This window comes from Parus major, chromosome 5, assembly GCF_001522545.3.
Source record: "Parus major isolate Abel chromosome 5, Parus_major1.1, whole genome shotgun sequence".
NCBI classification, from domain to species: domain Eukaryota; kingdom Metazoa; phylum Chordata; class Aves; order Passeriformes; family Paridae; genus Parus; species Parus major.
In genome coordinates this window covers 50,836,531-50,858,301 of record NC_031774.1, presented here as the reverse complement: position 1 = coordinate 50,858,301, position 21,771 = coordinate 50,836,531, and the positions used below count along the sequence as shown (strand labels likewise).

The 21,771-nt window shown below is 36.9% G+C and overlaps 1 long non-coding RNA gene across 1 annotated transcript in view; it reads left to right on the top strand.

Annotated features, from left to right (window-relative positions):
- The first annotated feature begins 253 nt into the window (after positions 1-253).
- LOC107205945 overlaps positions 254-21,771 on the top strand; it is a 36,214-nt gene continuing 14,696 nt past the window's right edge. The window contains exon 1 of the long non-coding RNA XR_004498000.1: positions 254-506. This is a non-coding gene — a long non-coding RNA (uncharacterized LOC107205945). The remainder of the gene's footprint in view (positions 507-21,771) is intronic.

Sequence of the window (21,771 nt, the reverse complement as noted above, 5' to 3'; positions counted from 1 at the left end):
TGCAGCCCCGCACACGGGTGGTTTCTGGGCAGCCAGTGCACATTGCTGGGTCATGTCCAGCCTCTCACCCAGCAGCACCCCCAAAGCCTTCCCAGCAGGGCTGCTCTCCATCTGTTCATCCTCAGCCTGGATTGATACCGGGATTGTCCTGAGCCTGGTGCAGCACCAGCACTTGGCCTTTTTGAGGTTTGTGAGCTTGTCCAGATCCCTCTGGATGGCATTCCATCCCTCAGGCATGTCAAGTGCACCATAGAGCTAGGTGGTGTCTGCAGATATTTTTAGGGTGAACTCTGTCCCACTGTTTCAGTCTTTGCTGAAGATATTAAACATTACTTTTCCCAGTACAGACCTCTGAGGGACATCGCTTGTCACTGATCTCCGTTTGGACATGGAACATCTATGATATCATTGAGCTGTCAACCACCACCCTCCAGATGTGACTATCCAACCAATTCCTCATCTGCCAAACAGTTCATCCATCAAATCCATTCCTCTCCAATTCTGAGGTAAGGTGTTTTTGGGGGACCATGTCAAAGGCCTTACAGAAAGAGATGGCATCTGTAGCTTTTCCTTTGTCCACTGATGTGGTCATGCCATTGTAGAAGGCCACAGTCACTTGCTCTCCAAGTGCCTTAGCACAGCATTTAGGAGGATTTGTTCCATGAGCTTTGTAGGCACAGAAGTGAATAGATAACATCATTTTACTGTGAAGAATTATAGAAAGGAGTAGAATATGAAAAGTAAAACCAGGAAGTGTCAATTTCAAAATAGGAAAAAGGAGGTAGTTTTGCCTCAAATTGCATTTTTAAGCTGTCAAGATTCTTGCAACAAGATGCTGTGGATGATAAAAAACTCTCGGATGTGAAAAGTCCAAGAAGAAACCATTGAGGACTATTAAAGATAGACCTGCTGCATCTGGTTAGTTGCTTCATCAGCCACAAATCCCAGGAGGCTGAAAAATATTCTGGGGAATTAGTGCTGTATGTTACACTGTTCTCACACTCTTCCCTGGGATCCATCTTGGACACCACCAAGGATGGCTGCTGGATAAATTGGAAGCTTGATCTGATAAAATATTATAAGGGAGAGTCTTTATAAATTAATCTTGTAAAAAATAAACCAAATATTCAATGTGTCTGATTATGCACATGTGTTATTTGCATAATATTTGGAAATTTGAATTTTCCAAATACTGCCATTACCAGTACAAAACACTTGCTATTCTTGTCATATTCCTATATGTTTAAAAAGACAATACATTTGCTTTAGTAAGATTAATTTGGTACTCTGCACTCTGAGAACCTTTTCATATCACTTTATTTGGAATCAAATAAATTGTGTATTTTTTTCCTTTTGTGTAACTGTCCTCTTTTCCAAAGTCATAATTGAAAATAGAAAATAAATTAATTAAAAGCACAATGTATGTTACACATCATGAGTTGTCTTGCAACATAAATTGTAAAGTTGCCAATCAAGCAAGCCCACATCTACTAAGCACAGACTACTCAGGTTTAAGGAGCTGCTCTCTCAGTTATCTTTTTCTGCTTTTGCTGTGAATATAGTAAATTTACTACAGTGCCATCACTCATGCTTTAGAATGGGACCTTCACTGGCTGAAATCAGCAATAGTTCTGTTTAGGCATTTAAAACAGTATCAGATAGTCATGAAGGAATATTTTGTCCTTTTAGTTGTATAAAAAAACCTAAAAATTTATTGCTCAGAAATAAATCAAATGATTTTGCAAAATGTCAGGTGCAGAGAAACTTGTAGAGCTAAGATCCCCTTTGACATATATGCTGTATGCTGGTGGTGATTGGCTTTCATTAGCTTTATTAGCTTCAGCTTCTTAATTTGTACTCCTGCCATCAAGTCCTGTGTCTCCATTCTCTCACAGACACTCTCTATAGTCTGGGTGCTTTGTTGCTGTGTTTTGCAAATGCAGTAGAAAGTGGCAATATTGTTAGATGTGTCCTTGGATGCCCTGTGACTTGCAGCAGCAGCAAGAGTGATGATCTTGTATTTAGTATCAAACAATAGCTCACTATAGAATTTTCTAAACTACAATTGGCTTCTCACCATGTTCCAGAACCAACCTGGCATTTCACAATAGAGGAATCAAATGTCTTTTGGCAGCATCTGATGTCATCATTGCTTAGGGCCTGATCTCAGAATTTGGCTGTCATGAGTTACTTCATCTACTCAGTTGTGTAAAACAGAAAAAATGTGGGCATCAGCAGTGCTGTGACCTTTATACAGTTTTCAACAGATTTAAAGAAGGCAGAACTGTTATTATTAATTTTAAACCACTAATATATATTGGACTTTTTCAATCCATGAGGCTAATGGAAGTCTATCACCAGAAGTATACACCATATTACTTTAAAAGAAGTTTCATTTAAACCCAAGAAGTTACAAGCAAAATGGCAGTAGAATGTGCTTGGAGAGAAGTGTTGCACCTCATTTTGCACTGTCCTGTCATGGGTGATGTATTTGCTGCCTTGAGGGAAGAACAATTCCTATCTTACTTTTGACATATTAGCTAGAGTTGCACTGAGAAGCAAAAAAAAAATGATCATTTTTGGTGCAAACATCACTTTTGGCATTCAAAGTTACAGTTTATGTCAAGATCTGCTGAAATTCTTCAGAAGAAAATACTCTATATAATATGCATGTATTACTAATCTGCCAAACCTCTGAGGCTATTGGGGTAAAACTGGGGTTTCTCTCACAACTTGTGATCTGGCCGATCTGGTCTGTTTGTAATATACAATATTTATCACCTGTGGAGCTTGACTGGTATCATAAATCATTTGGGTGCTACTTAAGTAATATTTAAGCAGGAGTGAAGCTGTAAGTGAATTGTGGGATGATTTCATAGGGTGGTCATCAGCCACAGATAGTTATGTGAGGAAAATGGACCAGAGCTTCATATCCTGACCCTTTCCTATATTCTACCTTTAGTAAAGTTATGTTGCTCCTGCTTCCTGTCTTATACAGGTACTGATTGAAAACAAGAATAAAGTGATTGTATAAGAAAGAGGATTTTTGTTTAATGTAAGCTCTGTACTAACAGACAGTAGGTGGTAAAAGATTAGCAAATTAATCAAGGCAGATCAAGTTTAAGATTTCAGAGGTATCTTCATTGTGAGTTGCGTGGTACATGTTTAAAAGTCCATTCTTTGGGGAAATGCTTAACATAAAGGCCTTTCTTTTAATGTTATCTTTCTGACAACAATAGTTGCATAATAAAATCTTAAAATGCAGTGTTTAAGGACTACAGTAGGAAGATATTTGACATACTAGCACTTTGAGCACAGTCTGCTAGTTGTGCTAAGCTTTCAGTTTCCAAATAAAATGTTTCTCTGTGTCCTTCTGATGGTCTTCCAGAGATTGGAGTGGTGTAGTTGGACCATGGAGTTTCATCAGTGAAACTGGATAGGTCTGTCCTCATCTGTTCCCAGCTGAAGCTGGGATTTTCAAAATCTGCAGTCTCCTTCTGTTACAAAAATCACAGTAATTTCTGCACACCTCATGCTGCATCGTATACACTCAGAACCAGAATTTATCTCTGGCAAGAGCTGTGCTTCCTGAATTATGTTTGGCATGCCTGTTCTCAGTTGTGAAGTATTTATCCATTTCCTGGTGTCAGCTACTGAATCCAATGGGATTATGGTCCCTTTTAAATAAAATCCAATCTTGTCATCTGCTACTGAATTCAAGAATTATTATCACTTGTTTCATGGGCTTATCAACAGCTTATTTTGGCCTATTGGTCTTGAAACATTTTCATTGCACCTCATCAGCACCTGGTTTTGCTAATTCATGATGTGGCTGAAGTTGAAGTGAAGGTGGCTGTGCCATCTAGTTTGATTTAGATCTATTGCTGACTTAATAATTTGAGCAAAAATGGCAGCTGAGCGTCTGTCTGCCTTTTTCTGTAATAAATGTACATAAAGAATCTCTGCATCTGCTAACTGATGCTGCAGATTGCTTTCCCTTCAGTGGAAGTCTTTCCAAATGGTCTCAGAAGCAGCAAGAGTAGATGCTTGTGGTTGTTTTTCCTGGCGTAGCAGCGGTGTATGGAGATGCATCGTTTCTGCTTCCTCTGTTTCTGTCACTGCAGTTTATAGGTTGGCCATTAATTTTTCTGTCAAATTGCAGTCTGCAGCATATGTGTTAGATGGCATCCACAATACATGGCACCTGCATGCCCCATACTGTTCCCTTAGTTCCGTATCAATACATTATCATTATCTTCCTTTCACTGATCACTTCAGTTGCTCTTTAAATGGCATGCTTCAAAGACTAGGTCTATTGCTTTAGAAATGTAGGATTTATTAACTTTCATTCTTTCTGAGATTAATTCTGGGTCCCAAGAATGAGAACTCTGCAGTATAAACATTTCTTTCCCCAGTATTCAATGCAATTACTTATTCAGGTAAAGGCAAAACACTTTTGTGTCAACTGATACAAAATTCTTTCTACTGGGCTCCTTTGAATAATTTGATGACCTGTTCCAGCATTTGGGGGCATTATCCCAGCAGGATTGTCCTGATCATCTTTCCTCCACTACAGCCCCTCAGCTTTATACTAATGAATTTTTTCTCCCTCTATTATAAATTCTGCAGCGAGACTTAGTTATGGTGTTCAGTTGTACTGCCTGTACAGAGAATTTGTCTGGAAACCCACCATGCCTGGCATCACTCCATGTTGATGATTTCCTTTGTTTCTCACCCTTATTTTGTCTCTTCATAAATAGTGTTTTCTATATTATTGTGGAACTCACAGCATCGACCTCTGCTGTCATCTTCCATATGCCACATGCTGAGTAGTAACATAAGAAAACAACACATTTCTTAAGGCTTTAAATTGAGAGAGCTGTAACAGAAATGAAGCCTTGTGGCAAGCCAGTGTTCCCAGATGGGAAAGACTACATTTAAGGCCTTTGGTGCTATTAATTTTTAAAGGCTGAAAAGAATGAATAAAGTGTGAGTGAGGCCTGATGGCTGACAGGGATGGAGGGGCCTGAGCTAACCATGCTACACCAGTGCCCCTGACTTCTCCCTGGCTTCATCTTGGAGCAGTCTTGACATGAGGTCAGGGAGGCATTCCCTGTGGGAATAGACTTGCAAATATGCCTTTATACTCTAGTGCTGTGCTGGCAGTAATGTGGAGCTCAGCAGGTTGAAGGGGGAGTGCTGTTACAAAGATGTTTGCACTGGGAGAAGCAGGATTCAGGTGCAAGGCTGCTGAGCTATTTTGAGGGTTTTCCATTCTTTTTAGCCCATTCTGATTAGCTGATATCTGAGGGCAATATTTTTACAAATTTATGATGAAATGTAATCATTCTTTGTTGCAATTCTGTCTATATTTACAAACTTCCAGTTGCCTGAGTGCCAGAAGTAAACATGAGAGGCTCATTGCTTTAACAGTCTCCTCAGATATTTGTCTACCCTAAGCCACTCTTTCTTGCTTCACTTCTTTATCAAAATCATCCTGAACACTCTCTGGCTGTCTCTGGGGCCTTCCCGCTGCCTGCTCTATCTGTGTCTGTATTTTTGCCCTTTCTCATCCTTGGTGAACTCAACTGAGCAACATTCATTGCCCTGAATTTGAACTTAGTCCCTAAAGAAAATTGCAGTGGTTGGTTCTTTTACTAGGCCTCTGTTTTGGGTGCTGACCTGCAGTGTTTCTTCTCTTCCCTGGAAGTGTCATAGCCAGCTTTTTACATTTAGCCTACTACGTTATACTCAATAAAATGTGACCCCTAAATTCAACTCTACTATCAGACAGATTAGTTATTCATGTTTATAAATGTCACTGTTTTTCTTTTGTATGCCATCAAACTGCAGTTCTCCTTTTCCCCACATCATGTTTTTCTTGTTTTGCATAGAATCCATGTTTCAGAATAGAAAATAATTGACTTTTAGGGTCACTTAGGGAAGATATTTTGTTTTCCCAGGTTTCTGGGTGGGGTACTTCAGCCAATCACATTTATTTAAGAAGATCTGTCTCAGACATTTGAACTTGACCCTATTTCCTGCCAATAACATCTGGCAAAAGAGAGCTAGGTAAGCTAAATTGCAGATATATTAAAGATTTATTTTAGGTAAAGCCTGTGTGTAAGACGTTTGTGTGCCAAGTTATGTCTGGAGTAAACTTTTATAGCAAACACTAAATCAGAGGCAAGCAGTACAGAAAGAATTGTAAAGGGGAGTAAAATAGAAAGGCTGACAAATCTGTAACTATAATAAAAATGGTTGTGGAGAATTCTATGGCATTAACTTAGATAATTGCCAGAGTCGTAAAATCCAGATTTTTCTGTCTTCAAGGCTCCTGGGAGCTGCTGGAGAAGAAGAAAATTAAATGTAATGGTTCATATATAATTCAGAATTTTGTTGCTTTTTATCATTCTCAAAAGAGTAAAAGTGACCTACTTTCTATATGTTGTAGTTTAGTGGGAAATTCCCCTGACTCCCAGTGTTAGCATGCTTGTTCTCCTCTTAAGCAGGTGCTAACTCCCATCTCTGCTTTACTACTGCTGGCATAGTATGTGCTAAATGTGTTGTGACATTTTTTCCTCTCAGTGTACAGTGGAGATGGTTGTGCTCCTTCCCAAATTCCAGTTTTGTTAAGCTTCTGGGATTAATGCAGGATCTAAATTAATTTTCTTTATGTTAGTTGTCAACCACAGTAGAAGTAATTAAATAACAAGCTTTCCTCTAAGATTTGTGTGTTTGGAATCAATAAGTTGTATGTAATGATGATTTAAAAGAGAAAAAAAAAAAGATAAAGCTCAAAGTCATGGATAAAAAGGCACCAATTCTTTATTTGTCACAATATGTATTTGGAATAAAATGTGAAAGAATAATTAGAAATGTTCTTGGAACTCAGAAGAGAGTCAGTATTAGCTCCATTGTAAGGATGGATTTGAAACTGGAAATATTTCAATCCAGAAGACTTCTTCCATTCCATGTTTATAAAATTCAAGGAGAACAGTCTAAAGAATTTTTGCGAGGAAAACTAGGAAATTTGATTTAAGTTTACACATCAAGCCTGTCTTTATTTACTCCAATTCTACAGAAATATGCTAGAGAGAGTATGCAACCAATCATTTCTGATCCTGCCCACCAAGAAGAGCCAGTGTTTAGTTTTATGGGCCTTGGTCTATATGGAGGAAAATGAGACAAATTTAATGAGTTTATACTTTCCCATCGTATTGCTGAATTTATTCATGATTGAGGAAACTCGTCAAATTTTTCAGTTCTTTTCCTATTTTCTTCATGGATAGAGACAGATAAGGGAACATGTTAATCTGCTTTTGCTGAAAAAGGAGCTTCATTGACCAATAAGGTCAATTCTGGGTCATAGGATGAACAGTGCTCTAGTTACTTCTCCAAAGCGAACTGGCAACACAGTTTGATTCTCAGGTGTACATACAAGAAGCAAAACAAAATAATGCTTTTTATAAATGAGAAGTATAATTTAGAACTGTTTGTGGGGAAATATTTGAAAAATAATCATGGTTCTCTTTAGCCATGTTCTATTTAGTTATTTATTTGAAATAAGCAGTTTCTTCCACCTATGGATATTAGACCAGTTAGCAAGGGGACTTGTTCATATATTTTTATTTGACTTTTTTGATCCAAGTCTCAGGAGTTGGGAGTTTGGTTCCAAAGGGAGTGAATTTACGTATGCAGGACACGTTGTTCAAGCTAATACTTACAGTAAACAGAGGTTGCTTAACTGTTGAGTAATGCTACAATAGTTATTTCCAATATTTTGCAAGAAACAATGTTCATGCAATGTTTTACCACTAGCAATTTGTTAGTGGTTTTAATTTAATGCCAAAAAAATCTCTAAGGGCTGTAATTTCAAAAACATGGAGCATCACACATTGGGAACTATACCCTCTTTATACTTTTGTAAGGTGAGACACAGTTTTTTTCTCCCATTAATAGTACTTTAAGATCTAAATAGTGTAAGAACACAGTTGTGACGTCACAGATAGTAGATTATATCAATTGAAAGGAGATGCATGTGTGTGCAACTTGTTACACGTTGAGAAAGTCTTAAAAAAAATGCTTAAAGAAAGTCTTTCTCCAGTGAGTTACTTGAGGAAGGCAGATACAATCTGAAGTGGTCTTCTGCTTTTGGAGCAGTAATGTGTTTACATTATAGTGAGGTCAAACCTAGCAGTACTACAAGTCTATATTGAATTCTTTGTACAGTGTATTACATTCATTGTAATTAATATTTGAATAGAAAAAGTTTTAAAGTGACTTAAAATAAATTACCTGTAAAGCGTCCCTGGATCTCCCTCACTCCAGATCCTATAAACATTCAGGAAGCTGCTTCACTTAGCGCATTTTTATGCAGATTAATAGAATCGCTAGAAGTTTTCTTTTCCACTGGAAGTAGGAGACAATTTCCTAGTGGAGGTCAGCTTTAGCAAACCTCCTATTAGTGTAATTCTCACCAGGTTCTTCCATTTGGGATAGGAACAAGTTTTTATTTTAAAGAAGGAGAACTAAAGGATAAGGCAAATGAAATGCCTTTGAAATTGGCACTTAAGTGTCAGAGAGGAGCAAAAAGTTTTATCTCCAATGCTTTTGCTTTCTCTACTGCTGTGACATTTGTGTAGGTATGCATATCTATATATACACACATATTTACATATCTGTATTGAACAGAGACATAGTTCTGAGCTAGATATGATTAAAACCTACTTTTCTCTAATTAGAAATTTGAGTCTGAAATACTGGAGACTAAGCATGAATATTCTGAATGGAAACTAGGGGTTTCCCAACATTTCTTCCACCAACGGTTTAACAACTGTTTCTTTGCTGGTGCAATCCTATTATCACCTTTAAATATAGCAACATAAGATCCTCTTGGCCTGAAGTTAGTAAATTCATGTATTTACTAACATATAATTCATATTATAATTCATATAATTCATTGTGCATTTTTTTATATGTTATAATATTGGGCATACCTACATACACACAGGTTTGTTTTTTTTCACAAACATATCTGCATTGTATTAGTTGGCATAGGTTGTCATTCAGTTCCAAGCTGATTGGTCTTTGGCAGCTTCATTTTGTTAAAATCTGAATAAAACTTTAGTAGGCTCTTTGAAAGGCTTGCATTCAATGAGGACCTAGAATTTAATATATGAGACATATTATTTCCATCAAAATCACTCCCAATTAGCAACCACTTGTGGAAGTAACTATAAAAGTAGGTTTTTTCATAACTTCTTTTCTCTTTTCTCGAATCATTAATTTTTTTAATAATTAGGAGCAGAACCTGCAGAGTACATGTACCTCTTAATATAGAAAACCCAGGAAATATTTAGGTATTCATGCTAAGGTCACCCTCTAGGTCTGGCTTTGCAGATAATATGTTCCTTTAAAATACTCCATGTCTCATATTCCTTGGTGAAGCACTTGGAGAAGACTGGCTTTCCATACACATGGTGGTACATGGAAAAATATCTGTAATAGTTTGTCAGACTGCTCATGAACTTTTTGATGGGATGCTAGCTCACTAGCTTAAATGCAAAGTATGAAGCCATGTCTTGTAACATGGAGGAAGAGCACAGTACTAATACAATCACTTCAAGAAAAGAAGCCTGTGCAGGAAACTTGTCACTAGCTAAAAAGGCAGTTTGATTGTGATGAAATTCCTGGCAAAGACTGTGCTTTGGGTGGAAATGTGAGCACAGAGTTATCTGGAAAATGAGTGTGAGAAAGAGATGAAGACATGCCAAGAAGGACAGGTTCCAAACCACTCAAATGCACATCAGGGGTGTGAGTGCTTGGGAAGATACCTGCAGCAGTGCAAGACATGATGTAATCACAGATGCAGAATGAAAGATCTGTTCTTTGTTTAAAAATGGTCCCACATCCTTTCTTTGGTATTGTTAAAAGAGCTTAAATAGAAAGCAAAGGAAGATACAAAATAAAATAACAGAAATTACTGCAAAAATGCAAAGTGATGAAGAGGGGCTAATGAGGTGGATTGAGAGGTAGAAGTGGAATTAATGAAATGAAAATAATATTTCTGTAGAAATTGTATATGGGAATGAAGAGAGTGAAATGAGAAAGTTGATTATAATTCCGTTACTGTGGAACTAACTAGCATGAAAGGAAAAATGAAGGAAAGGTCAAGGAGGCAGCAGATAAAAGACAGGTTGTGTTAGGGTGGTGTGTCACTGAGGAAATGATTTTCACAGTGATTCTTGTATTTTCTCCAGTGTGTTTCACTGCTTATTGCCTTTCAGAACTGATAACTTTCTGATGATTGGATGTCAGAATATTTTGTTCCACAAAGGAAAAATTTGCTGATGGGATTTCAAAGACTTGTTTTGTGTGCCATTTTTTGTCACTAACCATGTCTTCTTCCTACTGCCCTTTAAACCTGATGTAATGCTGGTTTATACATCTCCTCCTAAAGAAACACTCAACATGAGCAAGTTATAAAAGTATTCTACAGTTTGCCAACACTTGAGGGCAGGAACACTCAGACATTTTTGAATACTTTGGTTCTAATTTAGCACTAACTGGAACATACCTCATCTCCACAGTGTATTTTCTTTAGAAAAGAACATTGGTTTCATATACAGAACAAAAGGATGATCATTAAAACCCATCTGTGGGCCTCCTTAATAAACAGAAGCATGAGATAACCCAGAGAGCTTTTGCACAGCAGTACATTGAAACTTCATGTCAGGGAAGTTGGCAATGCTCAGAGATTGTTGGGAAGTAAGAGTGTAGAAATCCTTAACTATTAATCAGCCAAAGAGTAACCAGCTAAAACTCAGTCCACACTCTAGCAGGTGTGAATGTGTCCATTGATACTGCATTCTTAGAATCCCTGAGCAGCAGCAATAAAGCGTCCATATTTGCATATCTAAATACTTATGAAGTACTTATGACTACTTCTAGAGGAGTAGAAATATATTTGATGTAAATAGTGAAGCCTTTTCAATATCCACTTGACAAATATTTTCCACCAGTGAACATTACTTGGACCAGTACAGCTGTGAATTACTCAGAAAAGAGCTGGTCAAGAAAAGGAAAAATTTACCAAGCAGGAATACAAATTTTGGAGCGTGAATTATCAAAAATTCTTATCTTCCGTGTGAAGAGATGTTAGAAAATATTATTATTTTAGATTTAATTTCATAGGAGCTGGTAAAAATTCAGATTTAGATATTGGGGATACATATAAACACTCTACCATATCATAAAAAATTGTACTTGATATGTGGACCATTATTAGTAAAATTAATTAGAGCTAGTCACCCTGTTTTTATGGGTTGCCTGTAAGGTTAAAAAAGGTCCAAAATGGCACCATTTTGATGTTGAAAATGGTTGACCTTCATATTTCTTTTCCTGAAGGTGAGTGTATGTGAAAGAGATAAGCTAGAATGTCAACTAGCAATATGTCAGCTATGGCATGTGGGTTGTTCATATCCAGGCTGTTGCCAAGCAGAAAATGCAAACTAAATGTAAAGTCACTTCTCCATAGTGAAAGGTGGAAGAACTTACCTTGCATTAGTGGCAGGACTAGATGATGTACTATAAAAGACTGCTGTATTTTACCCCTTGATCTCTAGAATAATGTAAGAGGGAAGAAAATAGGGAGAACCTTGAAATTCAGAGCCAATTATTCTTCCCAAGTTTTGCATGGTTCTCAGGATGGTGAGTAATGGGTTGCTGTTCTGCACAGCAGCACAGCTGTACAGCTACTGGATTTGCTTCAACAAAACATCAACTTTTCAGTAAAAAATTGGCTGCAAGAAGATAACAGATGTACAAAAGAAAACAGGGAAAGAATAACTCTTAACATCTTTATATTTTGTTTACTAGAAATTTTTAAAGGGAGAAGAAGCTTAACTGTTATGGCAAGTTGATATTTTTGCCCTTATAAACTATTTTTATTGTACTAATTTGTTCATATTATTGTACCACAGATAAGAGTGCTGTTGTTGCAGCTTGGCAGGTTCATATTCAACCTTTCTTTTCCAAATACTTGTATCTTTTGTACTATATAAATGGCAACAGAAGCTGGCAAGAATCTATGGCTACACTTCTTTTAAAGAATGAAAAGCACTCTGGTTAACTCTTGTCTTTGTTTAGTCTATTGTTTTTGTTTCTTTGAAAAGACAATGGCAGACATTTTAAGGGAGAGAATTATGGTTCATCTCTAAGAAGTTTATTTCTGTTTGCTAACAAACCAGTCTTTGGGGGCTTTGTATTTCTTATATTATAGTAGCAGTCATGGACACCAATTCCCAAATATGGGCTTGTAATTCCTGCTTGGGGTTATGGTCACAGAAGTATAAAAGTAACAGGAACTAGGAATAATGACATAATCCCAGAAGTGTTACAGAAAGAGAGGTCATGATGCCCTTTAAGTGAAGCTGTGACTGGAAATGTTCAGGACTTACTGTCCCAGTGAACCTATTGTCCTCTTTATACAAACTCTTTGTGGGCACCATACAAATACACAACAAAAAAAGCTGTTTCCTGCCCAGAAAAGCTTATTTTCTAATTTACAGCTTTGAGCAGCTACTGTCCACAATAAATCTCAAAAGGTTGCTTTCTGTTAACAATCCATTAGAGTTTTCACTGAAGCAAGCGCTGAACTTGGGCAGCAGTGACCTGCACGTGCTCCTGAGTGTTTACACTGGAGTGGCTCTGGTGCTCACACTCCATCCTGTTCCTGCCAGTGTCATAAAAGCTGCTGTTTACAGAGGCATGGAAGGGCAGGGAAGCAGGCAGTGATACTTCCTGAGAACAGTTTCACAGTCCTGCAATACTTTGAAAGTCAGGGACTTCTGGAAACAGAAATAATGATGTGTGTTTGAGGTGTCTTTGCCTCAGTGGGTTTCTCTTCCATGAACTTGTCTAGTTTTCTATTGGACCCATGTCATCTTCACCTGGGGCACAGTGTTCTAGTTGAAAATTTCATATTGCTGTGAATGTGCCTTGTTTTGATTGTTTAGTAGTAGGCTGGTACCTGCTACATTTCCAGGGTAGGAAAATACTGCTTGTTAGGACAAGCAGTATTTTCTTGGGATGGCCCCAGATTAAAGATGTAACCAAATGCATGCTTATTTTACAGCAAAAAAATGATGAATATTATGATAGTGTAGATACCGATGCTTTAAAAAATATGTATATTAACAACTAAAAGCTTCTATTGGTGATAGGTAACCAATATAATGTCATGAAAAGTCACTTGTGATGGGAAAAAAAACCCAAAAAGCCAGCAAGAAAGAATTTCTAAACTATTGTTCTGCCTAGAAGACCCAGTGTACATAACCAGATAATGTTCTTATTCACAGCCTTGGAAGACAAGACAGAGAAGTGTGTCTTTTTGTTTATGTATTGTTGGATTTTTACATGTAGTGTTTCAGGGATTATAGCACACAAGGTTTTTGCTCTCCATCTCTTTTTACAATTCATTTTTAGATATGGTAGATCTACAGCATAGTTACAAAAAAAATTATTTAAATTAACCTACCCATAACTTCATGCTGCTGCAGCTAAACTGTGCAACTGGGCTCTCAGTTTACTGCCAGCAGCAGAGTTTCCTCTCCACTGTGGTAAACTGCCAGGTAACACACACCTTAACTTTCAAAACTGACCACAGGAGTCTTCATTTGCTATTTTTCCCTACTCTATAATTTGAATGACCAATTGATCAGAAAGGAGAACATGTATTGAAACATTTGCATATCTTACAAGTAAAGTTTTGCATGTTGTACAAACAGAAATTCACTCTATAGTTTCACATGAATGCTTAAAATAATTATTAAACAAGTCTTTGTTTTCATGCTGGGCTGAGGTTTCCTTGCACATCTGTAGCAAATTGTCCTAAGGAACATTGATTCAAAAGAACTAGATTGTCTTTTAGTAGCATGGTTAGGATAGGCAGATGAGTCATGAAGAAGATTACTGTTATAGTTGATGTCAGGAAAAAAACCAGTTTTATGTATTATGTTTCAGCAAGTAAAATACATAAAAATTTGGTTTCTTTAGTAAGATCATCTGGTTTCACTAAATCTTCTGCTACCCTTTGAGCAGTCAACCTCCTATGTCTGAGGGATATGAATGGATGAAAATAAAAAAAAATGTTAGAAGTTTATGTGCCAGTATTATTGCCACTTGACAATATTCCAGCATGTGATTGATGGTTAAGGTTTCTGCATCATACATAATAATTCCAGGTGACTTTTTCAGACTGCATTTAACTTGAATGGTATCTGATGTAATTTAATGAGCGAATTGCCCTTTATCTGAACAGTGGACCCTGTACCACCAGTTCTTGCAGGCTTTCTCTCCAAGCAACATAAATAATTGTCCTTTCTGAGTTATTCCTTTACCTTTTTTGGGGGAGTATTAGATTTCATCTATCATCCTGGTAGTGAGGGAGAACTGTGTTACACTGTTAGAAATCTAGACAGTCTATGTTACATAAAAATGCTTTTCTCCATGGCACTATTTTGCAAAGTATGTATGTGTGGCAGGAGAGTTACTTTTATTTTTTTAACTCGAGGCAGATAGAGTATAAAGTAAAAGTTCAGTGGAAGCCCAGTTTGAACTGCTGTATTATACACCAGGAGTTGAAGAAACAACATTTGTATAATGCAGGAGTAAAACCAAGTATGAACCAGTCTTCTTGAAAAGGGATTAAAAAATACATTAATTTGTGATTATACTTATTTTAGGGAGTAGGAAATGAGAAAAAGTAGAAATTATATTAGTCTTGCAGGTATTCCAAAGAAGAGTGATGTATCTAAAAAGGCAGCTAAATAATTGTGGAAGTTATGCTTTGACATTTGTGTTCTTCTATCTTAATTCTACACATGGTCACATATAAGTGTGACAGGTAAAGTCAACTTTTTGGAAACAACTCTAAAAAGTTCTGGTTTCAGCTGTAAATGTCAAATCTCATCCTTGTGCTGTTTCTGATTTCTGTCCTGCATAGGAAATGGGCATTGGCAAAAATCCAGAGAATAATAGTGTAAACTTGACTTTCTGTTATGAGTTAGACACATAAGGAAGAAATTTCTGATCTGTAATGTAATTTGAGAACCCAGCTTAGACAAGAATTAAATATTCTATCCATATCTGATTTGCTTTTTATTGATGATCTATAGCTGGTGTGGCCATTATTTCTGTGTAAAACTGCTCAGTTTTCTTCAAGCATTTCTCCCTATGCTGTTTTACCATCTGTTGATGAATATAAGTAAATATTGTTATTGTAAAAATACTCTCTAGTCTGGCCTGTAACGTGTGATCCAAATTAAATCTTGGCTCTCTGGGGAGTTGGTGATTTTTAGTGGTTCTGAATATATGTGACTGAGAGTGTGTATAAAAACCACAAACCACCAAGGTCATTTTTATTTATTTATTTGCTTTGGAGACCCTGTCCCTACTTGGGGAGGGGGTGCTAGAAATCTGGGAGCATGAGGTAAGTTCTCCTTACATATGGAGTGAATTAGGAAAGGCTGAGAGAGAAAAATACTGCATTTTCCAGTGTCCATCATTATGAAACTGGAATACGTGCTAAGCAGCTGTCATCTTTACATGCTGAGCAGAATACTGACTATAACCTTGTCATCTTTAAGTTGCTCATTTAACCAATATGTTTCTCTTTGGTCTTGATGGGGGGGGGGAAACTTAGGCAATCTCAAATATATTAAGTAGTGAAGCACACCACGTTAGAATTTTTTAAATGGAAAATTTAGCCACATTATTAGTGCATCATCTTTTTTCTATTAGGAAAAAAAATAGTAAAGGTTACAGGACAAAATTTAAGTATAACCAAGTTAAATAAAGACAGAGTGGCCCCATGGTGGGAAAAGAATTAGCCTAAAACAGCTTGAGAAGAAACAAACACATAGTAGGTCTATTTTCTGTATTTGTAAATAAAGACAAAATTAAACACTGAAAATTGACCTAAGAGGCTCTCATGATTTTGGAGGAGATAATTCACTGGAAATGTCAGAATAACAACAGGCATATGTCAGGTGTAGGTGAAAAAAATAACTAAATTCTTAAATACTATTCAGAAAAGTATTGAAAATATCACCAAGAGTGTGTGGAATTATATTATTTTGGCTTATAGCTATCTACAAGACATAATTCTCAGTAAGTAAAAGAAAACAGGGGAAGGGCTTACTTTTCTTACTTATTTTTTTACAATGTAAAATTAGGCCAGTTTTCCAGATGTGTCTGTACAGATGTATCCAGTTGGGCAAGCCAAAAGGGTATTTTGCTGTTTCATTGAATAGAGGGCTTTGTAAATTTAGCATGCTACATTTATATAGTATTTGGCTAAGCAGCTACCTGAACTGATGCAGAGAAAGCAGATGAAATATACTCAAAATTAATATCTTGTGCTATCACTTGTGCTAAGAAATATTTTCCTCACTGGAATCTGAAATGCTAGTGTGAACTGAAATTAAGTCTTAAGAATAGGAAAACATCTAGGACTTCATTTCCAAAGACATAGAAAGCAAAATGAGTGCAAAACATATTCTCTGAATCAGCCATATGAATCCAATATGAATAATGAAATATATTTTAATGGTATTACTAGAGGGTGAATTAAGCAGTTCCCAAGTGATTAAAATGACATTGTACACTTTGGAACAACACTGAATAAGGCATCAGATTGGAAACCTTGTGATCAGAGAAATATTAAAAGTTCTGATCAAGTATGTAGTAAAGAAAGGCCTGAATCAACGTCCTTTGTATCCTTATTCAAAGTAAACCAAAATGGCAAGGTATGTAACACTCCTGTTAGTGTGTCATTCAGAATAACTTACATGATTCAAATTAAGGTATTATGAATACTCTTGGCTTCTGTTAGGAACTCTATGTCCCCTCTTCTGGACAGCAGAAATTATTTCAACTGCATGCTGGCATAAAAGAAATATTTTCACTTACTCTCTCGGTTCCAAAGTTTAACTCAAAGTGTTAAAAGTGTTTCTGCTAAATATAAACAAGGTTTTCCACCAGCTCTTTTATGTTTCTGATTTCTCAATATTTCTCAGTATTTCTCTTGATTTGGCAGGTCAGTCTGTTTATAGAGGCACTGACCATGATTACCTTCTGCTGGTTTTGCTTCTGCAGGAGGCAATCAGAACTTTGTAGAATCAGGGTTTTCTTTTAAATTTCCAGAGTTCTAACTGAGAGATGAAGAGAGACAGAAGGAGACAGAAAACTTGATGGTTTTTTAACAAATACACTTTTAAACTGTATTTGCATAATGACAACATTCTTAATTGAAACTTTTTTTAAGAAACATCAAACTTGTCCTAATCTGCAAAAGTCCTGTTATAAAAAGCAGCACTCTAAGAGCTAGTAATCTAAACATGCTAATATAGAATGGTTTTAGTTTAGGAATATAAAGCTGGTGAGGTTCAGCCTCAGGTTGCTTCTTGAGTCAATGCTGTGACCTACACAATAGCTACCATTTGGTGTTTCTGGTTCCAGCTTTATCTGAAGCATTTTGGTGTAAGAATTATAGAGGGAAAGTACGTTTCTTCTAATAAGACAAAAACTGACAGAACTGATTTCACTCAAAAGTAAGCAAAAATTGCTGTGAATTGGAATGGAAGTTGTTAAGTATTGGCACTAGCTCAGCTTGTTTTAGTACTACAATTAGAACGAGTCTGCAGCTTTCATATATCCAAACTGACATCAGTCTGGAATGACTTTTCCAGAAAGAGTAGTATGGTGAAGAACAGAGTAATGTGTAGGCATCCTCAGCAGAGGAATGCCAAACAATGAACCATGTGGTTTACTTGTTCAGTTTTTAAAATAGAAACTGCTACAACATGAGTGTATTTCCCTACATCCACCCAGAAGGCTGGACACCGTGCAAATATGGATAATTTAAGTGTGTGACAGGGATACATCTTTAAGAAAGCTCTAGCTTACACCATGGTATAAAATGATCTATGATTTGTAAATAGTTTTCCCAGATTAATTATAATCCTGAAATTCAGAAATATTTTAAATCACCCTGATTATACAGATAGATTCTAGTCTTTTCGTGTATACACATGATATACATAATTAGAGAAATGTGCTTCATTCAAACCAACTGCAATCATGAAATTACTTTCTCCCATTAAACTTTACAGGAGGCTGTGATTACATCCTTTTTATTTTTAATATGAGTTCCCTGCAATTCCCAAGCTCTCAAATGTTTCAAACCAGCTGTAGTAGTAGGACTTTTAATTATACTCTTGCTTAGTGAGTGACATATAGCTCTTTCTCAGTTTGAATTAGCCCTGGACAAACAGATAGGAGTAATGTGAACTAAAAATCTAAATGCAGAACAGCTGTGGACAGAAATGAATGCCTTGATTGAAAACACTCTCCTGGTAGTTTTCTTGAATGTTGCTATGGTACAAAAATTGCATTTTTATTATAGGTTTTCTAAAATGACAGGTGTCCTTTAAAGCAGCTTTCCTGTGCTTTTGTCTTTAACTTTAAAGACTAAGTTTTTAATTTGCAATTTACTTCTATATATTGAGAAAGGCAGCACATTATTTTTCCTGCAGTGACTAAACCCCCTTTCCCCAAAAAAATACATCTGGACAGAATCTTTTCTGGGGAAGGGTCTAGCCTGCATTGGGTATAATTTCTGATGATTTAGAGGTCAATAATGAGCTTACTGTAATTGAAAAATAAACCATAAAATTATTAAACTGTGACATCAATTGAAAATATATTTTTGATAAATTGTATTTCTCTTTTTAAAAAAAAATTAATTTAGAAAATATGAACATTTGATTTTAAAAACATAACCTGTGCCATTATAAATATACAAATTTCCTTAATTGATCACTTAATATTTGATGCATATTTTATGCATTTTTACTTAGGGTAGAGAAGGTTAATAGCATCATACAGAAAAATGACCTGAGCCTTATTTACATCACAGTATCAATTCTACCATGGGAGGTTTTAGAAAATAAACAGGAAAAGTGTAACAAAACTGCCAAAATAAGACTGTCTTAAAGGATGGCCTTTGGAAACAACACTTTGATCTGCCCAGGTGCAGTTGGATTGTTAACTGTGTCAGCAATTGCTCAGAATCCAATGGATTCTGGGTTTGGTGCTTCTCAGCTCAGTAGCACTTTGTGTAACCAACCACACAACTTTGAAGCAAACAACAACTCAGGGCAAGAATCCAGAACAGTTGCAAAAGGATAGATTTTTCTCTTTGTCTTGAAGTAGTTGTGTCATTGCTGAGCATGACTTTTCATAACTGGCTGTGCTTCTAAATTCACTTTCTATCAGCTTTGTCTCCTTCATACTCAGGATTTAGCTAATTGTTCAAATAGAACAGGCATGACAAACCTCTGTTGACTCCCATAGCTAACCACGGAACATGAACTGAACTTTAGAGACTTGCTTTTAATATCAGCATGGTATTAGCCTGAGATAAGTGTTACAATGCTTGCTGGGGACTCAGTATGATTAGATACATGCCCCTGCAGAGTTGACTGACAGAAACTGTGGCAGCATGAGGCAGAAAACCTCAAGTTCTTTGGAATGGCAATATTTTGGTGGAGTAATTTGGCTCGTTTCAGCTCAAAACCTCTTAAGGATATCCTTTACTTTGGGGGATTGAAAGTATGTACCAAACTCTCCCCGAAGAGTCAAGTGGGAGAAGTTTCTCCTGCAGGAATTCAGTTGAAAAATCTAACTCACATACATTGACTCTCTCTTCTGCTGGAGGAACATGTCTCCCTTAACCAGTTACAGAAAGTGCCACAAGCAGCTGGTTTAGGCACCTAACTCAGATACTTGCCTTGGGAATTTGTGTAAAACACCCAGAGCAGTGTATCAAAGACATTCTGAATGGTGTCAATGTCTGAATTGTCCATCTCACAGGACATACTACCAGAAGAATCTACACCAAGGTCCTTTTGAAATCTTTGACTTAATGCTTGTACATGTAGCACTGCTAGTGCTGAATACCCTCTTCGCACAAGAAGTTTCTATGAAACTATGTAGTTTCCTCGGATCAAACAATATCACTACTCAGAGATTTAATTCTGGATTCCTCAGCCAGATCTACAATTCTATGAAAGGTTATTGCAGTCTTCTATCTGGTATTAATAAGCAAATGTAATATTTTCCACTAGAAAAATAGCTAGTCAGAAAATTTCAGTTCATACAATATGAATTGTTTATATGGCTGAGATTTCTGTCACCTGCAGGTACTTAAAGATTGATACATTTGGGGTTTTTACATTGCAAGATAAGCTTCATGAAGCTATACTAGAAGAAGAATAGAGAACGAAGGCAAATGTGGATTTTCTAATTACACCTGAGCATAAATTGATTTGCTTCATATTACGTCCAAGTGTTCTGTTCTCTTATTTTGGATTAAAACAAACTAGTTTAAACATAAACTAGTGCAATTACAAAGAAAAATTAATGTTCTTTGATTTTTGTGTTTTGATTAAAGTGATGCAGTTTTCTTGAAAATCTGATGTTCAACCTGAATGCTTAGGCTATTTCAAGAGAACGTAAACCAGCTAACCTTTCACCACCAAAATTTAAACTTTAAGTAATACCCTTTGTCCAGGCTGTCTGATTGTGAGTGAGCATGTTTTAAAAGAACCTAAAGGTAGGCTACAAAAATGCTGCTTTCCTAGCTCCATTTGATAGAAATGGATTCCTGTGTAGTATTTTCAAAATCCCTCACCACAGTTAGTTTTGTTCTGGAATATGACAGCCATTTGCTTTTTCAGCTGAAGGAAAACAAAATAAACAATGCAAAATTGTTCTGAAAATGAACACTGACAATAAAAGCCCAGCTGCTTCAAGAGGAAGCTGTTAATCCTTGCTGGTGTAGGGGTAAATCACAAACTCTAAAGGGCTTTCCTAGGATACATCCAGAGAGGGGTGGGAGGACAGTCGCTGCCTTCCTTTACTTAGACAGCATGAGAAGGACAGCTCAGCCAGAGCTTGGACATGAAATTTCTTCCCACTAATGAGAACTATTTTTAAAGCACTTAGAATGTTTTGTTAGCTATAGTAATAATAACGGGGTTATTAATATAACTTTACTCTGTCTAGACAGATCTATATCTAGCTGAAAATGATGAGAACAAAAAGAAGAGAAACAGATTTATTTCTGAATTCAAACATCTCTAATTCCAAAAGTTTCACTGAGTTCCCACCACCCACCATGCTGAAATGACACCAGTGTACAAGAAGTTGGCAGAACATGATGCTTATAGTGAGCATGCACCGTTACTTTTTTGAATTGCACCAAGCACTCACTGTCATGTTTAGCAGCCAGGGCTCAAAGGTTGCTATGCTTGGCCAGAGCTTATATCGAAAGTCAGGTGGTCCAGTTACACAAATAGAATTAGAATTTGGTGTGAACCACACAGATGTGTCCCCAAACTCCTGCAGATCAGCACAACTCCCCTGTCCTGTCCCACTTAGAAACCTATGGCTCTGTACCTTTGCACCACAGGCCGTGCAGCCTCGCAACCTTGCATCCTTCCAGCACAAGTGAGCTCTCAGTTCCTCCTGCAGCAGCCTCATTCCCTCAAGCTGCAGGTTCATCTCTTGCAAACCTGTGCCATATGTGACCTCCCCCAGAGAAGCTGCCCACTTCTTTCCTTTATCCAAGGAGCAGCTCTTTGGGAGCAGCTCTCTCAAGTCAAGCAGCTGCCTCAAACTTTTCCGTAGGGCAAACTGCCCTCT